This window comes from Triturus cristatus, chromosome 11 (assembly GCF_964204655.1).
Source record: "Triturus cristatus chromosome 11, aTriCri1.1, whole genome shotgun sequence".
Lineage (NCBI taxonomy): Eukaryota > Metazoa > Chordata > Amphibia > Caudata > Salamandridae > Triturus > Triturus cristatus.
The window spans coordinates 526141224-526153951 of NC_140594.1; the positions used below are offsets into that span (position 1 = coordinate 526141224).

The following is a 12728-nucleotide window of genomic DNA, read 5'->3' on the forward strand; positions in this document are numbered from 1 at the left end:
AGTTAAAGGACCTCATCTCTCAGATGACAGACCCACCAGAGGACATAGGTCCGTTTATTGATATGGTAGTGAAACAAAACTATCGCCTACAAGAGCGGAGAACTGAAAGATCCAAAGGAGGTGAGACCAGAGTCCCGGTATACAGAGACACCCCAAAACCCCGTGAAGCGCCCGAGCCCATGCAGATCGGAGGCGTCCGTGCCCCCTTGACTAAAGATGAGAAAGAAAAAAGACGGAAACAGAACCTATGCCTTTATTGTGGCAAGAACGGTCATTTTGTGCGGGACTGCCCGGCAAAGCCACGCCAGCCCAGGGAGAGGGCTCCTTCTGCTCTATCGATCACCAGAGGAGAAGGAATGGGAAACGGGACCTCCCAGTAGATAACGGGGTCTGTCTACTGGGACTACTAGCCGAGCAGAAGCAGACCTCGACCATCTGCGCCGACCACCACCATATGGGCGTGCCTGTGCTCTTACAGTCGTCTACAGGATCCTCCTGGCACGTCATAGCATTAATCGACTCCGGGAACTTCATCGATGCCCAATATATGACGGGCCTGGGCATGCTGAAACGAGCCAAAAGGAAACCCGAAACAGTGAAGGCAGTGGACGGTACGGACTTAACCTCAGGACTGGTCCGATACCAAACAGAAGACCTGCAAATGGTGATGGAAAACCAGCATACCGAGACCATCGCCTTCGACATCATTGATGCCCCTCAGTTCAGGCTGATACTAGGCCTTCCCTGGCTGGTACAGCATAACCCCCTGATTAATTGGGCAACCGGCAAAACGATATTGGACTCTGTTCATTGCGTTCAATCCTGCTACCCCTCGGAGAGGAAAACCGTGACAAGAGAGGTCCAGGCCTGTACCCTGCCTAGGGATGGCATGGGCTTGGTCACACATGAGACTATACCCCAGGAATACAGAGACCTGGCCCGGGTTTTTGACAAACAAGGAGCCAATACCCTACCCCCACTTCGTCACTTTGACTGTAGAATAGATCTGATCCCGGGATCCACGCTCCCTTGCAGTCGTGTTTACTCCCTCACGGAAAAAGAGAACGAACATCTCCGCACCTACCTCACACAATACCTTCAGAATGGGTTCATCCGCCACTCCAAATCTCCTGTCTCCTCCCCTCTTTTCTTCGTGGCAAAGAAAGAGGGTGATCTACGCACATGTATTGACTTTAGGGCGATGAACGCCATAACCATTAAGAACAGGTATCCTCTACCCTTAATTCCCGACTTACTGGACCAAGTGAAAGGCACGGCCATATATACCAAGTTGGATTTGCGAGGGGCCTACCATCTAGTCAGAGTTCGGGAGGGGGATGAATAGAAAACCGCCTTCCGGACACGGTACGGGTTGTTCGAGTACTGCGTCATGCCCTTCGGACTCTGCAATGCCCCAGCCGCCTTTCAGTATTTCATCGATGAGGTGTTACGGGACTTTATCGACCGTTTCTGCATCGTGTATATCGATGATATACTGATCTACTCCGCGAACATGAAGGAGCACCTCCAACATGTACGAGACGTTCTCCAACAATTGCAACAACACGGGCTGTACGTGAAACTGGAGAAGAGCGTGTTCCACACCACAACGGTGGAATTCTTGGGACACATTCTAACACCAGGAGGTGTTCAAATGGATTCCAGAAAAGTCAACGCCATTTTGATGTGGCCATCCCCGAACTCCGTGAAACAAGTCCAGAGGTTCCTGGGGTTCGCGAATTACTATCGCCGCTTCATCGATGGTTTTTCCCGGATTGTCACCCCCATTACATGTCTACTACGTAAAGGGGTACGTTTCGCATGGAACGCCAAAGCAGAACATGCATTCCAAGAACTGAAGACCAGATTCACCTCGGCTCCGATCCTGAAACATCCTGACCCTACACGCCCCTTTATAGTGGAGGCCGATGCCTCACAGAACGCCCTAGGGGGAGTATTGTCACAGAAAGACAGCAAGACCAATCTGCTTCACCCGGTAGCCTACTACTCCAGAAAGTTGCAACCAGCAGAATGCAACTACTCCATTGGAGATAAGAAACTCTTGGCCATCAAGGCAGCGTTTGAGGAATGGCGACACTACCTCAAGGACGCTAAACATATGGTGACCATCTTTACCGATCACAGGAATCTAAAATTCCTCCGTTCAGCCAGAGCATTGACGGCGAGACAACTACGCTGGACACTCTTTTTTAACGAATTCGATTTCCAGATTACATATAGACCCGGAAGGGAGAACGCCAAAGCCGACGCCTTGTCACGATTAGAGGAAACCGAAGACCAGACATCCCCCACAGAACCAGTACCCGTTATTCCCATCCGATGCTTCCAGGGAGTAGTGACATCCTCCGATTGTTTGACACAACTCCACCAAGAGTTACAGCAGAAAACCTGGGACGAATGGACCGGAGATGTCCAAGGACTCACAGAACACAACGGATTCCTGTTCGAGGACGGGCGATATTATTTGCCATTGACCACTCATCAGCAACAAGCACTGGTCATGTGCCATGACGACCCCCTAGCAGGTCATCCCGGGTACCAAAAGACCAAGGAACTACTGCAGAGACAATTCTGGTGGCCAACCCTCAGTCATGACACACAAGCCTACATCGCCCGCTGTGCCATCTGTACTCAAGGTAAAACGCTCTCAGAACCCACAGTAGGGTTGTTACACCCCATTCCGGTTCCCCCTTGCCCGTGGCACACTGTCTCGATGGACTTCGTGGTAGAACTCCCTAAGACCTCCACAGGACACACTACCATCCTTACTATCGTAGACCACCTGACTAAGATGGCGCATTTCGTACCACTGACACATCTACCCTCAGCGGCAGAATTGGCAGCCCTGTTCACGCAGAATGTAGTACGGCTGCATGGTATCCCGTCGGGACTGATAACGGACAGAGGAACTCAATTCGTGTCCAGGTTCTGGACGGAAGTCTGCTCGCTTTTGCAAATGGAAGCCCGTTTATCATCCTCCTACCATCCCCAAACAGATGGACAGGCCGAGCGAACGAATCGCACTATGGAACAATACCTCCGTTGCCTGTTACTTTCCATGGAAACGGAATGGTCCAAGGTGTTATGGGTAGTGGAGTACGCCTATAATAACAGTAAACATGCGGCAACAGGGGTTTCCCCGTTCTATTGCCTCCAGGGACACCACCCCAGAACGACTCCCTGGGAAGAGGCCCAGACTTGTGGAGTACCTACAATACAGGAACACCATGCTTTCCTCCGCACTATATGGCAACAAGCCCGTTTTGAACTCGCCAAAGCCAAAGAATACTACAAGCACAACACAGATAAACACCGACAACCCGAACCCGCCTACGTAGTGAGAGACAAGGTGTGGGTATCCATCAAGAACCTCAACACGCGTGGGCCCAAAAAACTGTTGCCCCAATACATAGGTCCCTATCCCATAGCCCGAGTCATCAACCAGGTGTCCATGAGGCTCTCACTACCTTCCCACATGAAAATCCATCCCGTCTTTCACGTTTCTCTATTACGTCCTGCTCATCCTGACTGCTTGAGGGCGGAGCCCCCTCCTCCTGTTCCCGTGGATGACCACGTGGAATACGAGGTTCGGGCCATTCTTGATTCCCGTAGAACAAGGGGGAAACTCTTTTACCTGGTGGATTGGAAGGGGTATGGCCCAGAAGAACGCTCCTGGGAACCCCTTTCACACGTCCGCAATGCTCCTTCCTTAGTCCGAGCCTTTCATGCCCGACAACCCCAGAAACCCCGGCCTGTTACCCCTCTTTGACCAATGGGTTGGTCTGCTTTAGGGGTGGGTGCTGTCATGTTCCCTCGCGCTCCCCGCCAGCGGACCGGAAGCAGGGCAGTCTCCCCTCGCAATGAGACTCCTCCCATCTGTTTACCCCTGGCAGGTTGCAGTCTAGTCGTTCGACGGCGCGCAACTGACGCCGCCGGCCGCCCGATACTTCCGGCTGCATTGGCATATCAAGGCAGAGAACACCAGCCTCGGCGCTTCGGATTCCGTAACAGAGCTTCGCAGGCACGCAGGAGCGTAGCGAAGGCTCTACCAGCAACCGGACAGTCGGCCCGGACCGCGCAAGGGCGCCTAAAGATTCCTTTCAGTGACTCGTGCAGAGGCACGGAGTCACATTTCCTTTGGTCCCTCACGCAGCGCAGGAGCGCTTTATCTTTGCTTCGACGACTCGTGCGACGGCACGGAGTCGCCATTACCTTGTTTCCCCCACACAGCGCAGTAGCGCTTTATCTTTGCTTCGACGACTCGTGCGACGGCACGGAGTCGCCATTACCTTGTTTCCCCCACACAGCGCAGTAGCGCTTTATCTTTGCTTCGACAACTCGTGCGACGGCACGGAGTCGCCATACTTTGTTTCCCTCACGCAGCACAGGAGCGCTTTACCTTTCCTTGGGCAACGCGTGCGACGGCACGGAGCCGCCATTACTTTGTTTCCCCCACGCAGCGCAGTAGCGCTTTATCTTTGCTTCGACGACTCGTGCGACGGCACGGAGTCGCCATTACTTTGTTTCCCCCACGCAGCACAGGAGCGCTTTATCACCTTGCCCTTCCTTTGACGATCCACGCAACTACACGGACATCGCGGCTGTCATGTCCAGCATTTCCACAACGCGTGAACGCCTTTCTCTCAGGTAGCGTGGGCTCCCACACAGCCTCAGAAGCCACGAAGGGTGCCCCATCACGACATCCGCTATCTCGCTCTCACCCCCTTCTTGACAGCCTCCCCCGGTTCCCTCCTTGACCTGGTTAGTGTATTTTGTCCTTCCAGTAGGAGAAGGGCGCAGGAGGGGGTTGTCCATGTCGTCCCCGTGGGATTCCTCCACAAACACAAGGTAAGAATTGTGGGGATCTTACACAAGGGCATTGACTTGGTCTTCAGGAGTGGGTATAATGCAGCCAGTTTTGTTGCTGCTTTCTGGCAGGTCTTTTCTATGTGGTTTCTCCATGTGAGTTTAGAGTCCAGAGTCACCCCCAGGTAGGAGCTGCTGTTTTCCCATTTGACCTCGTCCCCGTTGAGGAGGATCGCTGGGTGTTTTCTGTTCAGCTTCCCGGTGAATAATGTTGCTGTGGTTTTGCTAGTGTTCAGGGTGATCTGCCAGTCGCTGTACCATTCGGAGAGTCTGCTGAGTGATGCCTCAAGGTTCTTAGCCACTTCCTGTTCGCTGAAGGATTGGGAGATGACTGCTGCATCATCTGCTTAAAGAGCCAGATCTGTCTTCTTTAGGTCCGTGGGGATGTCGTTTGTGAATATGTTGAAGAGGAATGGTCCTAGGATTGATCCCTGGGGCACTCCAGCAAGGATTGGGCGTGGCGTTGAGCATTCTTCTCGCACCGCCACGTGAAAGGTCCGTTTGGACAAGCAGCTAGACAGCAGTTTAATCAGGTAGCTTGGAAACTTGAGCTTGATAAGTTTGCAAAGCAGTCCCTCATGCCATACTCGGTCGAATGCTTTGGCTACATCCAGAAAGACTACTCCAGTGGACTTGTTGATGTTCAATCCATGGCTGATGATGTCGACAACTCTGAGGAATTGGTGATTGGTCGAGTGGTCTTTCCGGAATTCAAACTGTTCTTTGGCGAGGAGGTTTTCGCTTGTCGCAAAGTCCACAAGACGGGCAAGGATAACTTTTTCGAAGAGCTTTGATAGGCCAGATAGCAGACTTATAGGGCGGTAATTTGCAGGATCTCGTAGTGGTTTGCCAGCCTTGGGGAATACGATGACTCTTGCGTCTTTCCAGGCATTAGGGAAATACTGGTGCTGCATGCACGCGTTGAATATCTCAGCAAGGTGATCCACTGCGGCATCTGGGAGCATCTTGATGGCTTGGTTGACTATTCTGTCCTTTCCTGGTGCCTTGCCATTTTTTAGTGTCTTTACCAGGGCCGATAGCTTGCCTGTGGAGCATTCCTCAATGTTTGCAGCTTCGGTTTCTGGTGGGTGCTCCCGGTGGTGCTTGGCGACTTCTTCCTCAACTTCTGCTGCCAGTTTGCTAGCCTGGTTAGGCCTGAAGGATGCCTCCAACGTGTCAGCAAAGACCTCAGCCTTGTCCCTGTTGCTGCATGCCAAGTGAGTCTTCCCTTGTATCGGTGGGTTTGGTTCCTTCTTCCCAGTCAAGCGTCGGGTCATTCTCCAGAGAGAGTTGTCCGAGTCCTTTAAGTTAGCCGTAGCTGCTTCCCACTTTTCACCTCTGTGCTGGCTTATTTGCATCTTCAGCTGTCTTGTCAGCTCGTTGTATTTCTTCAGCAGGTCGGGGGTGCGATTCCTTTGCCACTCTCTCCGGGCTCTGTTCTTGTCAGCAATCGACTGCTTGATGCCCTTCGGGAGGTCGTAGATAGAGCAGCGTTGGAGTTTTCCGCTCCGGAACGCTGCGCTCGATGGCAGTGTGGACTGCAGCTGTGAAGTGGTGGACCGCCTGGTCAATGTCTTCAATGCAGCGTAGAGGGCCAGGGGCCAGTGTCTCCTCCAGGCTTCTCTTGTATAGGCTCCAGTCTGCCTTCTTGTAGTTGTGTCTGGTGCCCTGTTGTTGGTCTTCAAGCACGTCGCCAACTGTGATCAACACTGGGTTGTGGTCGGACGTCAGTGCAGTTAAGGTTTCCAGCTCCATAGACTGGGAGAGATTCTTCATGACGACGATGTCCAGAACGTCCGGTTTATGCAGTGCAGAGCCTGAATAGTGTATTGGTTGAGTTGGGCCGGCCACTACAAAGTCCTCCTTCTTTGAATGGGCAAGTAGAGCGTGTCCTTTGCTGTTTACCACGCGAGAGTTCCAGCACTGGTGCTTGGCATTTAGGTCCCCGCCAATTAATGTTGGGATGCGGGGTTCCAATAAAGCATCCAAGTCCTTTGGGTTTAGCTTGCCTGGGGGTGAGTAGGCGGCAATCAGCCGTAGGGGGCCTGCAGATGTCTGGATCTGTATGCCAGTTGCTTCAATGCTCCCCACTGGTGGTAGTGAGATCTCGTGGTGCTTCACTTTTGTGCTGACAATCACCGCTGTTCCTCCGCCCTTGGCTCCGGTGGTGCGATCTGTGCGGTACAACCCGTGGTTTGCTAAGTTGAGCTTCTGGCTTCCTTGGAGATGGGTCTCGGAGATAAGCGCTATACTCACATCCATGGTTTCCATCAGGTGCAGGAGTTCTGCAGTTTTCTTCTGAATGCTGTTGGCATTCCACATCAAGAAGAGGGAGTTTGATTTTGCTGCCATTGCGGGTGTTTTCTTCACCGTGGAAAAGTCCGGCGATGAGGTTCGCCACCATTGTCACCAAAGGGTGGATGTTCATGTCTGCGACTGTTTTCGCAATCTTCGTGATGAGTTCCTGCCAGTTGATGGCTGAGCCTATTTCACAGGATGGTGCTGGGGCAGTTGGTGGTGGTGTTGGTGTTGGTGGTGGTGGTGGTGGGCTGTTCTGTTTGGGTCCTGTTACTTCTGCGTATGTTCTTCCATCCACACGTGCGTCGCTATGGCTGTTGGTTGGATTGACAGTTGGAATCCTGTGTGCCAATGCGGGTTTGTAACTCTTCCTTTGTCCCTGGTCTGTTGCAGTTGAGTGTGGGGAAGTCTTTTGTGGTTGGGGTGGTTTGCGCGGTCCATCCTTCTTTGCCTTCTGCAGGTAGGGGCAGCCGCGATAGCTTGCTGGGTGGGGTCCTGTGCAGTTAGCACATATTACTGGTTTGGTTTCTCTGTTCCTGGTGCATTGGATAGAGGTGTGCTCGCCTCCACAGCGTACGCACTTTGGCTTCTGGTGGCAGAAAGCAGAGGTGTGCCCCAAGCGCTGGCAGTTGTAGCACATGACCGGTCCTCGTTTCCCTCTGGGTGCTTCTGTGGTGACGGCGCAACTGCAGAGCCGTGTGACTGCTGAGAGGTCTGCTGGCTTCCCATCCTTGCTTGCCGACAGGGTTTCCACAAAGAGGAGAAACTTCTTGTTCTTGTCCGCTGGAGAGACGATCTGCGTTATATTTTTGACTGGAAGTCCAAGTTCCGATAAGTCCTCAGTGATGTGCCCCAGTAGGCAGGGAGAGGTATATGTACTTCACCCCGCCCGCTCTACCCGGAAGTGACGCGGCACACCGGACCCCTGAGGGTCCCAAACAAACACTCCCTCCTGTGCGATCTTGTGGCACTAAGGCGGCCGCCCTCTTAGTGGGTCTCCTTCGTGGACCCCGGGCAGCCTGCACATTCGCCAGTTGTTACTCGCCTTGTAAGATCCAGCGGACTAGCAGGTCATGTTTAATGATGTCAAGAAAGCATTTGACTCACTCCGGTGGGAGTTGCTTTATACCACTTTACTTGGCATAGGTCGCAGATTACCTTTCGTTAAATGTACGAGACTCATCTATACAAACCCACTGGCTCAGGTTCATATCGGTTCGGTGATCTCACAATTGTGCACAATGGGACGGGTACTAGGCAGGGATGCCTGCCATCTCCTTTACTGTTCGCCCTGGCTTGGAACCGTTTGCTCAGTCGAGACAACAAGGAGCCCCCCTATCGAGGCGCGACCCTTTCTTCTGATTGCTTATAACGCTCGTTGTACGCTGATGACATGCTTTAATATATGATGTGAGCTCTGTTCCTCTGCAGAGTTACAGTCCGGAGAAAGGTATTCACTTTGCTCTATTGAGCGCCTTTGAAAGGAGCACAGGTGGATCTGACGTGTTTGAGGCAACATTGGGTGGAGGACTGAGGGACGCCGATGGCTGGCAAAAGCTTGGAAGTGGGTGTTGGAACACCCCCCCCCAAAGTATCCAGGAATGCCCGCTTCAAGCTCATCCAGTTCTGTCGCATTCACAAAGCATACCTTACTCTCCGGCGACTTCATGCTATATTTCCCGTGCGTCGTCAGTGTGCCCTTGCGGTCTGAAGGAAGATGCAGATTTCTTTCACATGGCCTTGCCCTGCCCATCATTGCTGTCATATTAGTCCTGCGTCTTCGAGGTGGTCTGCCGTACAGCAGAGCCGAATATCGAACACTCTCCTCGGTTGTGCCTACTAGGTCTTCGTACGGGCAGTGAGGCTCATAAGGTGACTGATAGATTCATAGACTTGGCACTCATTCTTACTTGCCAGCAACTGACCATGAGTTGGAAATAACCCTGAGGTCCTGACAAATATGGGTAGCGCTTAGAGTTGGTGAAATGGGTGGACTGTGAGAGAGGGGATACGAAGCGAAGAGAGTAGAGGGGTACGCAGGATCCTGATTTTTCCTGAGTGGGATGATAATATAGTGGCCCGCCCTAGACTGGACTTAGATGGCAGATTGTGGAGTAGGAAAAGCTGTTGGGGACCTCTTCTGATGTGCAAGGAATAGCCCCAGCCCTATGGACCAACCATTAAATGGTTTAGAGTAGAATGGTCTGACAGATGGTGGGCGCCTGGCTGGGTTTGAATGTTCAGATGAATGACTGTTGTGGTTGCGGGCGAATGTGGGCCTGGACAGTTGACCTCATCCCGTGACCAAGATGCGGGTAGTTTGCACTTTTACAGGATGCATAATAACTTGTGCAATTTTGCTATGCTTAGAAACCTCTGTCACCGCATTTTAATATTGCTGTTTTTATGTCTGCGATTGTACCCTTACAGATTATGGTGGTTTGTTTAGCTGCAAAATAATAATAAATAAATAAATATATGTATAAAAAGTATGCCCTACACAAACCATTGTCTTCATGGTGGTTACCTAAATATTCAGTGTTTGTGGCCGTTGTGCACTGTTCTTTCTTGGGCTATAATGAATGGAGGAAATGCAGCTCCCCCACTAGAGAACCATCATATATAATTGTGCTCAGATTTCAGCATCACCGAACTGGGCATTTTTAAAGTTTAATCTGAAGATTACAGTTTATAATGTTAAAGGCCCAAATAACACCATAAAGAGAAAAGCTTAAGATGCAGATCACAAATGTGGGACTCCTGCAAGACACCAACCTACTACAAATGGATAAGAATCGCTTTAGAGTTATAACCTTTCCTCAATCAATACTTTTCTTCGTATAGAAAGAAAACAGCTGGTATAAGTATCCTAATAAGAGACAACTGTGACTTCAAGGTGAAAGACTACCTGAAATATAAAAAAAAGGGCATATAGACGGGCAGCAGTGTGAGGTATTTACAGAGGGAACCTGTAACATTTGCATTGATATACTGTCCTAACCAAGGTCTGGAACAATTTTTACTTCAGGTGCAACAACCCCTACCACAAAGTCCTCCCTTATGGGAGCTGACCTTCCCAAAATATCTTCTGGAGGCAGAGAAAACCTATTAAAAAACAATCTTAAATGAGGAAATATGAACAATAGCCAGTCAATCCATCTCTTGTAAGCCTCCGGCTGGGGTGGGTATTCAGCCATATTATACCAAACATTTAGCACACAATTGCTGCCACTCTCTGTAAAGGTCTAGCGAGAGATTATTACAGATAAAATGTTTAATGCTTCAGATGACAGAGACTATGATATAGTTAATTCTAAAGGCGAAGAACCTCCTGCATAGCTGCACCCTGTAAATAACAATTTCATTATTTAGCATTCATGCAAAAATCTTTAGTTAAAATAGCAACGATCCGATTACAGAGTCATCAAATGTCTACTACACATTGACCAATCAGTCTTTAAATTAGGGGGGTGAACCAGCCACCGCAAAGAAATCTCTTGACCTCATAGATATTAGCAACAAGGGTGGCAGAAAATCATCCTGATTTCCCTGGGAGCCAGGACGGTTCTTAACACTTGACAAGGTAGATTGCACAAAATGGGATGGGGAAAAAATCTGGGAATGGGAGGGCACCCAGCCCTATATGCTAAAATCAGAATTAACGGTTGTCTATCATTGACTGCAAATAAAGAGGGGAACCAGACTAGGGGGGACCTTCTTGCAGATTTTATTTGCCCATACATTAGAACCTCTAGCACAAAGAATCGAAGCCAACACATGAATTGAATCAAATGGGTGCAATTTGCAAGTGAAGAGTTTAAACTCAGTATGGTTACTGATGATATTTTGGTTTCCTTGATGAAGACCATCAATTCATTGCTTCCATTCATGAAAGAACTTCTGGACTACCACACGGTCTTTGGATTTAAAATATGTTGGAGTAAGTCAGAGGGTTTAAACATCTGTACCCTGAAGAAGGAAATGAGCCTATTTCGATGGGCTTACTCTACAATTAAATATTTAGGGGCATAATTGGTATGAGAGTAAATAAAGATGTACATTTAAAAGAACTAGAGGGAGCAGTGTAAGTGGAACTAAATGGTTTGGAAAATAAGACACTCTTCGCTGGGACTCGTAGCACCCATTAAGATGACAATCTTACCTAAAATTGTATGCTAATTTCAGATAATGCCATAGTCCATAAAGAGTTACAACAAACAAATGATGGACGGAATGCTGACAATGCAGACATTCTCCCCTAGTCAAGAGATCTGGGTTAAATCCATTGTTCTTTTGTCCACTACACCACCCCAGTTTAGACATGGCCATATGCAAATCAGTCTTGACCCTGTGCCTCATGGGAACAGTCCAGCCCGAACTGCCAAGCCATGTCTTCCCTGGACCGGAATCAAGCATCCTAGGACCGGTTTCTGGCTATCAGCCGTCATCAGCCAGGATAGCTTGACTCCAGTGGCGTAGTGAGTACGGGTCCCACGTCTGGGAATACCCATCCCACTTAGGGCGAAAAGCGTTACAACAAACAAATGATGGATGGAATGCTGACAATGCAGACATTCTCCCCCAGTCAAGAGATCTGGGTTAAATCCATCGTTCATTTGTCCACTACCATTGGAATCAAGCTATCCTGGCTGACGAGGGCTGAAAGCCCGAAACCGGTCCTAGGATGCTTGTTTCCAGTCCAGGGAGGACCTGGCTTGGCAGTTCGGGCTGGACTGTTCCCATGGGGCACAGGGTCAAGACTGATTTGCATATGGCTGGGTTCAAACTGGAATGGCATGGTGAGCAAAAAAACGATGGATTTAGGCCCAGATCTCTGTACTGGGGTGAATGTATGACATTGTTCTGCATTCTGTCCATCAATTGTTGTTTTTGCAATTGTCACCCCGAGTGGGAAGGGTATGCTCAAACGTGAGTCCCTTGCTCTCCATGCCACTGGAATCAAGCTATCCTGGCTGACGAGGGCTGAAAGCCCGAAACCGGTCCTAGGATGCTTGTTTCCAGTCCAGGGAGGACCTGGCTTGGCAGTTCGGGCTGGACTGTTCCCATGGGGCACAGGGTCAAGACTGATTTGCATATGGCTGGGTTCAAACTGGAATGGCATGGTGAGCAAAAAAACGATGGATTTAGGCCCAGATCTCTGTACTGGGGTGAATGTATGACATTGTTCTGCATTCTGTCCATCAATTGTTGTTTTTGCAATTGTCACCCCGAGTGGGAAGGGTATGCTCAGACGTGAGTCCCTTGCTCTCCATGCCACTGGAATCAAGCTATCCTGGCTGACGAGGGCTGAAAGCCCGAAACCGGTCCTAGGATGCTTGTTTCCAGTCCAGGGAGGACCTGGCTTGGCAGTTCGGGCTGGACTGTTCCCATGGGGCACAGGGTCAAGACTGATTTGCATATGGCTGGGTTCAAACTGGAATGGCATGGTGAGCAAAAAAACGATGGATTTAGGCCCAGATCTCTGTACTGGGGTGAATGTATGACATTGTTCTGCATTCTGTCCATCAATTGTTGTTTTTGCA

The 12728-nt window shown here is 50.2% G+C and overlaps 1 protein-coding gene and 1 long non-coding RNA gene across 2 annotated transcripts in view; one reads left to right on the plus strand and one right to left on the minus strand.

Annotated features, from left to right (window-relative positions):
- LOC146784513 (zinc metalloproteinase-disintegrin-like berythractivase) overlaps positions 1–12728 on the minus strand; it is a 2362040-nt gene that overhangs the window by 689024 nt on the left and 1660288 nt on the right. The gene's annotated exons all lie outside the window — the stretch shown is intronic.
- Positions 1–12728, plus strand: part of LOC146784516 (uncharacterized) — a 106694-nt gene that overhangs the window by 20252 nt on the left and 73714 nt on the right. The window lies entirely within an intron of this gene.